Source organism: Macrotis lagotis, chromosome 1 (genome assembly GCF_037893015.1).
Source record: "Macrotis lagotis isolate mMagLag1 chromosome 1, bilby.v1.9.chrom.fasta, whole genome shotgun sequence".
Lineage (NCBI taxonomy): Eukaryota > Metazoa > Chordata > Mammalia > Peramelemorphia > Peramelidae > Macrotis > Macrotis lagotis.
The window spans coordinates 216,426,635-216,437,093 of NC_133658.1; the positions used below are offsets into that span (position 1 = coordinate 216,426,635).

A 10,459-nucleotide genomic window follows, 5' to 3' on the forward strand; every position below is an offset into this window, starting at 1 on the left:
AAGATCCAAACCAGGACAGCTTTCAATTAAATGGGAGGAACAAAGCAGACACAACATATACAAACAAACACAGAAATATAAATGGAGCCAACCACAGCTGCACAGAAACATACAGCTACATGCTAAATAGCCAGAAACATAGAAAAGATGGAGGTCAGGGCCTGGGGTTTTCTGTAGCATTTGGAGTGAATGGAACCAGCTGGTTCTGGTCTGACTTTTTTGGAGTTTCTTGGAGGCTTGTTGGGACTAAAGGGGGGGGGGGGTCTTTTTCGAGAGGAAATGAGCAACAAGTCCCCTCCCCTGACCCTCCCCTTCTGCACCTCCATTTCAACTCACCCAATCCAGTATTGTTAGGCTAAGTGAAACAGAATCTAAGCAAAAAGATTATAAGGTAGTGAGATGAAAAGAGCCTTCCCTGGATTAACAATCAAGTTCAAATCCTATTTCTGTGACCTTGGGCAAATCAGCTGACTTCTCTGGTCTTTCCTCAAGTGTAAAATGAGGCAGTTGAACTAGAAGCCACATAACATTCCTTCAAGTTCTAACTACATTATATACTACATTATATACCACATTATAACAAGAAGTCAAGGGATACAAGATAGGTCATAGAATTCTTGATAAAGGTATCTCAAGAAGAAAAGTAAATGAGACTTCCCTCGCTCAAAGCTGATCCTTCATACAGTTGCAAGGGTAATCTTTCTTATGCTTTGGTTTAGTCAAGTCACTCCTTAGCTCAAAAGTTTTCAGTGGCTCCTTATTGTCTCCTGAGTAAATTTCAAACTCCTTTGTCTGACATTCCAAACCTTTCATGTTCTGGAAACATCCTTTTCAAGGTATAGCATATTCTGCCCTATCACAAGCTCTAGGCTCCAATCAATCTACACCTTCCAATCTCCTTGGCTTTTCTCTCATTGTATCCAATGCCAGGAGGGTTCTCTCTTACACTATTTGTCTGTTGAATCCTTATTCATCATCTAAAGCCCAATTCAAGTGCCAACTCCATGAAGTCCTCTCTGAGGTCTTCAATCTATAATTGCTTTACCTTTCAGGTCCTTTTTTCTGTATCTATCTAACATATTTTTATACTTTGATGGTGTAGCATGGGAGACACTGGTACAGGATCACCCAGCATAGCATGCCCTCAACAATGAGGTTGCTATGCTCTATGAGAAGGGCAGAATTGAAGCAACTCAAAGAAAAGCCCAGGGGTTCACATGGACTATTTGTGCTCAATCTGTGGTGGAGCATTCTGAGATTCTATCAAGTGGATCAGTCACATCAGTCTCTGTCTGCCTCTGTTTCCTCAATTGTAACCAGCATCTACCTTCCAGGATTATTGTGAGGAACAAATGATATGGAAATAACCCTGAGTGCTATAGGAAAACTTGACCTTTTTGAGCTAAGGTGTTTTACAGGTCTCATTTTGACTGAACTTGCTTGGACACAGCCATTAACACATTGTTTTTCCCATTAGATTGGGAACTCCTTGAGGGCAAGGAAATAGAACCTGGAATAAAGGAAAATGGGACTGATTGTCCTCTAGGGGCAGGGATGAAGTTGGATCACGGCAATAACAGATTAAGGTTATTTTACCAGTTCACAAGTATTCATTCATCAAAAGAATTTTATTTCCTTTAACTTCTAAAGAATCAAGTCATCCTAAGTATAATTCTGCTGAAAAATCAAGCCACTTTGAATTAAAATCCTTCCTATTTCTTAATATTCTATTAAAGAATTGCATCTCTGAATATCAAAAATTCTATTAAGAAAAGTATAAATAGGGGCAGCTAGGTAGCACAGTGGATAAAGCACCAGCCCTGGTCAGGAGTACCTGGGTTCAAATTCGGTCTCAGACACTAATAATTAAACTAGCTGTGTGGCCTTGGGCAAGCCACTTAACCCTATTGCAAAAATCTAAAAAATATATATATAAATAAAGGCAAAATGTTGACTTTGAAGATCAATAGTAGATAGAAAATATAATTTCTGATAGGCCTATCTAAAAAGGTCAGATACTGTATATAGATAGATAGATAGATAGATAGATAGATAGATAGACATACATATATATTGGCATTCACCATGGACCTCTGCATCCTAATTCCCTACAAAATGAATGCCTCCTTCCCAGGGGTGTGCTGGAGTCAAATTGAACCACTTCACAAGCGACAATTGCTGACTTTTCAGCGTGAGCATTTACAACTAGGGAAATTAGGGCTTGAGCTTTTTTTGTGTGTGGATTGTCTAAACTTAAAGTGATAAAGAATATGTAAAAATAATAGTCATTAAACTTAAAAGTGTGTGTCTGTGTTAGAGAGCCAGTTGTTAAACATTTACCAACACCATGCTGCTCTTTCCCTATATTCCTCATAATCACTCTATTGTGCAGAGTCAATTAAACTAAAAACTCTAATTCTGTGACACATAGTTGACTGGAGAGAACCCTGAATTTAGAGCCTAAGGACCTGAGTTCATGTCCCATTTAACTGTTATAGCTACACAACTTTGGATGAGTCAATTCCCTTTTATAAACTTGTTTCTTTATCTCTAAGACTTCTCTCTAAATGATTTGTATCCGGAAGGGACCCTTTATCACCCTTAGAATGATATTCCTATCATCCTAAACCATCTTTTACCCAGAATGAAGCAGGAACTTTTTTTTTAATCTGGTTACCTCTAACCTAGCATTGCTGGTCCCTTGGTTTCTCAGAGCTCTGCTGGAGTTCAGAAGACAAAGCTCCCTGTGGAGGTGATCAGGCTCCATGGGTGGCCTTTAGCTTGAATTCTGAAGTCATCCCCATTACTGCAAGGCAAGAAAAGTAACAGGAAAAGCACTCAGGAGGACAATGAGCCAGGAACCAGGAAAGAAAGCACAGAACCAGATTCAAGTGGGTTATTTTGATCACCCTGTTGATTCTACTCTGGACCTTGCCCTTGAGCAAGCAAGGGATTGTTATTAGAGATTAGAAAGATTTCTCCTTCTCCTCCAATCACCCTTTTTCCCCCTCCTGAATTAAGGAAATGAAGAAAGAAAATCAGGCCAGAGTGAAGCATTGCTGATTCTGCCATCTCCACAGGAATAACTAATTAGTCGCCAAATATTCAGAATGGGTAATTGCTACCTGAATTAATAAGGGCAAACAGCCTGCAAGAAAACAGTGGTTTACTCTTTCCGAGAAACTGCATCACTTAACCCCACATTATATAGTAGGGTATGGTACAGAAGCTTACGTATATGGGTCATAGAGAACATTCCATTTTAAATCCAGAAGGGACCTTAGGGAATCATTGGAAGGGAAAAGAAAAAGCCCAGGATAGAGGCTTTTTTTATGGTAAAGTAAAAAGATACTGAATTTGGAGCCAGAAGATCCAAGTTCAAGTCCTGGCTCTGCAGTGTGATCCTGGGCTTACTTTCCCTCTATAATGTTTGTCCTTCATTTTTGAAGAAGACTATGACACCAGGGAGATGATGCCATGACAAGTACATGAATTGCATTTGAGTGAGAGGGGCTGTGCTAAGTCACCAACCTCATTTTCTCCTCCAGTGCTATCTGGTTCCAGTGGCCAGATATGAATCAGGATGACTGGAGATGCCCTGGGATGCGAGGGAATCAGGGTTACATGACTTGCCTCAGGTCATACAGCTAGAAGGTGGCAAGCATGTGAGGCCAGATTCAAATTCCCAACCTCCTGAATCCAAGACCAGTGCTCTGTCTACTGAGCCACCAATAAATAATAAAAAAGTAGTAAATAATAATAAAATAGTAGCAAAAATAAAAAATAAAAAAAAAACCATTCCCTCTATCTAAAAAAGACAGGGATGGACTAGATCTCCCAATCTCTTCCAGCTTTACCACTTGACTTAAATCTACCTTAAAGCACATTCCTTCCCAGACTATATTTATTATGTCATCCTGCTAAACTGGCTTATTGTTCCTCATAATCGATGTCTGTCTCCTTTGCACTGATCCCCATGCCTACAATATAGGCATTCTTCATCTCCTCCCCTCTGACTGTAACAATCCCTAGTTTCTTTCGAGGGTCAGCCTGGTATCTAATTTGTTCCTATTACATATCTCTCTAGATGTACACATGTTCTCTCCCCCTGCTATATTATAAGCTCCTTTAGGCAGTCAGGTAGTACAGGGGAGAGTTAGCTCTGGAGTCAGGACAGCTTGAGTTTAACTCCACCTCAGACACTTACTATGTGATCCTGGTCATGTCATAATCTCTGCCTCTGTTTCCTCAAATGTAACGAGCATCTACCTTCCAGGATTACTGTGAGGAACAAATGAAATAATAATAATAATAATAATAATAATAATAATAATAATAATAATAATAATGATGATGAAGTGTTTAACATAATGGTGGCTGCTTTTATATATATGTATGTATACATACATACATACATACATATATGTTTCCTTCTTGAGGAATAATAATATTTGCATTATACTGCCTACATGCTGTTGGGTCACTATTCTCATTGAGGGCAAGGATTATTTTTGCTTTTGTCTTTGTATCCTCATGCCTATACATCATAGATACTTAATAATTTTTTTAAATTAATTGATTGATATCCACATTCAGAGAAGAAATTATGGAATTTGAATACAGAGCAAAGCATGTTCACTTTTTAAAACTTCTTTTAGGTTTTCTCTTTCTTTCTAGTGGTTTTCTCTCCCTTAGTTCTAATTCCACTTTTACAAGACTAATATGGAAATATGTTAAACATCATAGTACATGTGCAGCTCTTACCAGATTGCTGCCATGGGGAGGGGGTAGGGAAGGGAAGGTGGTAGAAATATATGGAACTCATAAATTTGCAAATGGATGAATGTTGAAAACTACCTATGCACATAATTAGAAAAAATAACAATAAATTAATTGATTGATCGAGCCCATAAGAGTTAGGTACAATATAATACAATGGAAAGGAAAAATGTTGAATTTGGAATCAGTTGAACTGGGTTCAAATATGAACTTTTTCATTTACTGCCTGTGTGACCTTAAGTCATTTAAATCTCTTTGGGTTTCAGCTTCCTAATCAATAAAATGAGGATTTGACTATATTCTCTCTAAAAAACTCCTTCCTAGTCTACAACCTCTGCATGACCCTATTATTAGAAAGAACCTCCCAGATAGGAAATTTTGTAATTCATAAGAGGAAAAAAATCTTGTGGCAACCTGAAACTTCTTAAAGCTCTAAACAGACCCCAGGAACAAATCATTAGCTAGCAACTCTATGCTTTTACTTATCTACTTCAGTTAAACTTGCTCCTGTATCAAGAGAAGTCTTCTCATTCAGGTCAAGAAGAACCCTTCTTCTCCAATGAGCCCTTGGAGAAATGAACAAAATCAACAGGATCATCAAGGAGTTAAATCCCAACCAGAAACAGATATTGAGTGATTTTCCAAAGTGTCTTCAGTCCTTTAAGGGATATTGTTTCTAACAGGCATTAACGGTAAACAAGAAGAGTCTTTAAGGCACTGCTAAGAAATAAGATTGGAACAGTCCCTATAATAATAATGATGATAAAGACAACTCCCATCTCTACAAGCCTATATAAGATTTATAAATCTTTTTATTTATAACAACCATTGAGATGAGTAGGTAGGTCAGTAGATGGACAGACAAGCATTAATTAGGCTTATGATATGCTTTGGTGGCTTCTGGGATATAATAATAATAATAATAATAGTAATAATAATAATAGTTAATACCCATCATTGGTAGCACTTTTAAATTTTTCAAGGCGTTTAACACATAACACCTCAATTCTCAGAATGGCCCTGCAAAAATAGATGGAATTATTACCCCATTTTATAGAGGAAAAAACTGATGCTGACTGAATTAAGCTACTAGTTCAGGGTCATATAATAACTACTGTCTTCAAGGAGCTAACTTCCGAGAAAGAGAATGTATAAAAGAATTTTACAGTAGAGGAAAGATGTTTTAGAGAGGGCAGAGAAAAGAGTCAGAACACCCAAGAGCAAAGTCCAAGGTTCTTGGGAAAGAGATGAGACTGATGACCCAATAGCAGGAGAGTGTAATGCAAATATTATTATTGTTTATATGAAGAAATGGGTTCAAAAAGATGGAATAACTTGCCACAGTCACAAAGCTAATAAACTTCAGCCAAATTACAGAGATCTCCATGTATAAATTCAGGGCTCTTTCCCCATATTGATTCTAGAGGCATTCATGAAGTGGGCCTATATCCCAGATATAGGGAGAAGAAAAGGAATTTCTGTCAGCTGGGGGACATGACAGTGGTTTGTTATTATCACCTCTTTAAAAACAGATGTAATGGGCAGCTAGATGGTACAGTGGTGCAAGTTTGGGCTTAGACATTTAATACTTACTTAGCTGTGTGACTTTAGGCAAGTCACTTTTAACCTCATTACCTTGCAAAAAAAAAAAAAAGAACAGATGTTAGTTTTCATTTCTGTCCTATCTGGTTTCATATTACTTTTACTTAATGCTTCAGCCCAAACCAGACTAATTTCTATCTCTATTTGAATTGTGCTTTCCTTTCTCCAAATCTTTGCTCCTATGTTCCCCCTTGTTGATGATGAACTTCCTTCATTCCATCTCAGTCTGTTGAAGTCCCTCTATGCCTCCAAGGCCCAGCCTTTCATGAAACTTTCCCCAACATCACCTCCATGCCCCAGGTGAAAGTGATATTTCCATCCCTAAATTTCTTACAGCACTTTACTTGAATTTTTCCTTAGCCCTTACAGATTATAGAATTTGGAAGTGGAAAGATTTATATAAATCTTTTAGTCTATTGCTCTCATTTTATAGATGACAAGAATTGAGACTTAGAGAAATTAAATGATTTGCTCAAGGACACAAAAGTATCAAGTAACAGAGCTGGAATTTGAATCCAAGTCTTACACCTCCAAAACCAGAACTCTTATTGATGTGGTACAACCACTTCAATACTTTGAGCTCATACACACTTGTATCGCAATTAAATCACATGACTTCTCCTTTAGACTGTAAGAACTCCTTGTTTCCTAAAACTCAACTGTCCCACCCCCGAGATTCTCAAGGAAGGCTCTCTTGAGGAGCCAAATGGAATAGTGGCTATAGGTTGCTGACTTGGTAACTGGGAAGTCTTGAGTTCCAGTCCTGTCTCAGACATTTATTAGTTATTATATGACCCTGAACTAGTAGTTTAACTCAGTCAGTATCAGTTTCTTCCTCTGTAAAATGGGGGTAATAATTCCATTTATTTTGCAGGGCCATCCTGAGAATCAAATGAGGTGTTATGTATTAAACTCTTTGCAAAACTTAAAAGTGCTATCACTGATGAGTATTAACTATTATTATTATTATTATTATTATATCCCAGAAGCCACTGGAAAAATTCCTTCAAAAAGCCTTTAATTTGAATTTGGGGAAAAGAGAGCTTGTAGGCCTCTCTGCTCCAGACCCCTCCTGCTTCCACCCTCTGCCTCTCCTGTCAACATTTTTGCTAGAGGCAAACAATCTTTAGACACCATTTGCAATCTAGTTCACTGGCCAATTAAATCATTTCCTCCTTGAGGTCTTCATTAAGTCAATTGAATAATGAACCCAGCTCTCAAGGAGAGAGACAGACAGACAGACAGACAAAGACAGTGAGGGAAAGGAGGTAAGAGAGAGAGAATAAGAGAATGAGAGAGAAAGAGAGAGAAAGAAAAGAGAGAGAAAGATGAATGGATGGATGATTGAGATGACAGAGAGATGACAACTAGAGAGTGATGAGAGAAGATAGATAGATAACTAATAAATAATAGAGAAAATGAGATGATAGATAAAAGAGAAGATAGATGAAGGCTAGATGGATAGCTAACCCATAACCTAGGTACTATGTATAGTACTACAGATACAACTAGGTGGTAAATGGATAGAGCACCAACACTGGAGTCAGAAGGACCTGAGTTCAAATCCATCCTCAGACACCTATTAGCTGTGTGACCTAGGGCAAATCATTTAATCCAGATTGCCTCAAAGAGCCAACATCAATTGACAATGATTGATCATCAGGGATATAATTTTAAGCAAAAAAAAAAAAGCCAATCCATGGGACATCTAGGTGGCGTAGTGGATAAAGCACCAGCCTTGGAGTCAGGAGTACCTGGGTTCAAATCCGGTTTCAGACACTTAATAATTACCTAGCTGTGTGGCCTTGGGCAAGCCACTTAACCCCATTTGCCTTACAAAAACCTAAAAAAAAAAAGCCAATCCTTACTTTTAAGGAATTTACATTCTTACATATAAAGAAGAGGGGAGAAAGTGAGAAGAGGAACCCATACTAGGGCAAGATGCAATATGAAGCTGGTAAGGGAAATGAGCATGGTCTGGGTGCCTCATGAAACGGTGATCTGGGTCAGAAATGTCATCAATCAAAAAAGAAAACAGCAGGTGAGAAATATCTCCTGAGAGAGAAGGAAGAAGTATGACAAGTAAGGGGTGGAGCCAGGAACAAAGTGGGGAATTAAATTTATATATGGACAAATAGAGCTGCATTCTAACTATGTGGAGATGCATGTCTACTATGTGGATAGACAGAGTTGCATTCTAACAGAGGAGATAACACATGTCTACATGAGTATAAACAAGATACATACAAAACAACCCAAAGTGTGGCTAGGAAGACACTAGGCATGTCCTTAGCCAAATCTGTGTCACTAAAATGACCTCTGTTGTGCAGAAGGAATCTGGCTCAAAGGAGTCAAAGCAGGAAAGGACATTAAAGATGACTGAATTATAGATTTGGAGATAGAAGGCACTTCCAAGATCTTCTCCTGAAGTTCAACCTCTTCATTTTAAAGAGGAGGAAACTTAGAGAGGGAAAAAAAAAGTAACTTGCTCAAGGACATAAAGGTAGAAAGTAAGAGAGAGCCAGGGTTTGAATTCAGGATCTTTCACTTCAGAGTAAGGAGGCAGTTTGAGGAGAAGCAGGTGTCAAGCTTGTGGGCTTGGAAGATTACACTTATTTATATATGTATGTGTATGTATATGTATATACATAGATGTATTATATGCATATGTGTTGTGTGGGTGAATAAATATGTAATTGAGAAATGCTTAACACAATAGATAAAAATATAACCATATATAGGTAATATGAATTTATGATTTTCTAAGTCAATATGCTGCCAGCAGAGATCTGTCTCTATTTGAGTTGATTCTCCTGTTTAAAGGAAAAAGCACTAGTTTTTTTAAGTCGGAAAACCTGAGACAAAATCACAGGATCATGAACTTTGAGGTTGTCTATTCTAGTCCCCTCCTTTAACAGAGTGGGAAATTGAGAGCCAGAGGAGTTAAGAGACCTGCCCAAAGACATACATCCAGGACTTGAGCCTAAGTTTTTTGACACCAAATTTTTTTTTAATTTTAATTTTTGATTGACCCTGTGACATCATCAGTGTGGGAACTCCCAATGAGGTGGTCCCAGTACCAAAGTAAATAGATACTGCAGAGACTTCAAGAGATAGTGGAGGATGGAAGGGCCTGGAATAATATGGTCCATGAAATCACAAAGAATCAGACACAACTGAACAACTGAACCTGCTTTGTAAATTTTTATATCAGAATGTTTCCTGGAGAACTGAGGTAAAAATGACTTGCTCAAAATAGATATCAGAGGCAGCACTTAAACCCAGATCTTCCCTATTTTAAGTCCAACTCTCTTTGCACTACATCACCCTTCCTCTCTACTCCCTACTACTTACTACCTATATAACCTTGAGCAAATTCTTTTTCCTCTTTGGACCTCAGTTTTTTTCAGTTGAAAAATAAAAAAGACAATCTCTAAGATTCCTCCCAAGCTTGGGAAGAATCACTCCAAATCCAGTGTTCATCACAGGTATCTTAAAAACATGAGGCTGTTATCAAAAAAAAAAAAAGGCAGGCTGTGAGAATTATTTGCTACCACACAGATACATATCTGCAAGGTCAAAGACAGTCACATAAAAATAAGTTATGAGGAGATAGGTGGAATGTCTGACCTTAGATCAACTATTATAAAGTGTTCAGGGGTGAGCTGTTCTCTTGCGCCCACACATATATTTTACAGTCTTCCCTGGGGGGAAAAACAGAAAGAAAAAAAGAAAGAAAAGGAAAAATGGAATACAGCTGCTATTTACATTTAACTCCCTCCCTAAGTATCCCCACTGCCTGCTGACTCAGGCTCTGAAGTGAATGCTAGAGTCAGAAAGAAATTTACAAATACAAAGACATTTCTTCCTAGAAGAATAATCAAATTGAGGCTTTTAGTAAGAAAGATGAACAGTAGAAAAGATAATATGAGTACTCTCTTATGGAACTCTTAGCTTAATTAATAATTTAAAGCATCAGAAAAATTACAAGAATTCCTTCCCAAGCCCCTCCCTTTTTTCTTGGACAATAAAATTAGTGATTTTGGTTAAAGATTCTGATTTTTTTTTTTGCTTGTTC

The 10,459-nt window shown here is 37.8% G+C and overlaps 1 long non-coding RNA gene across 1 annotated transcript; it reads right to left on the minus strand.

Annotated features, from left to right (window-relative positions):
- Positions 1–258: 258 nt before the first annotated feature.
- On the minus strand, positions 259–7,181 carry LOC141504545 (uncharacterized). The gene is made up of 3 exons (XR_012473410.1): positions 6,373–7,181; positions 3,532–4,281; positions 259–2,806 (listed from the first exon to the last, which is right to left on the minus strand). It is a non-coding gene; the product is annotated as an uncharacterized LOC141504545 (long non-coding RNA).
- Between the last annotated feature and the right edge of the window lie 3,278 nt (positions 7,182–10,459).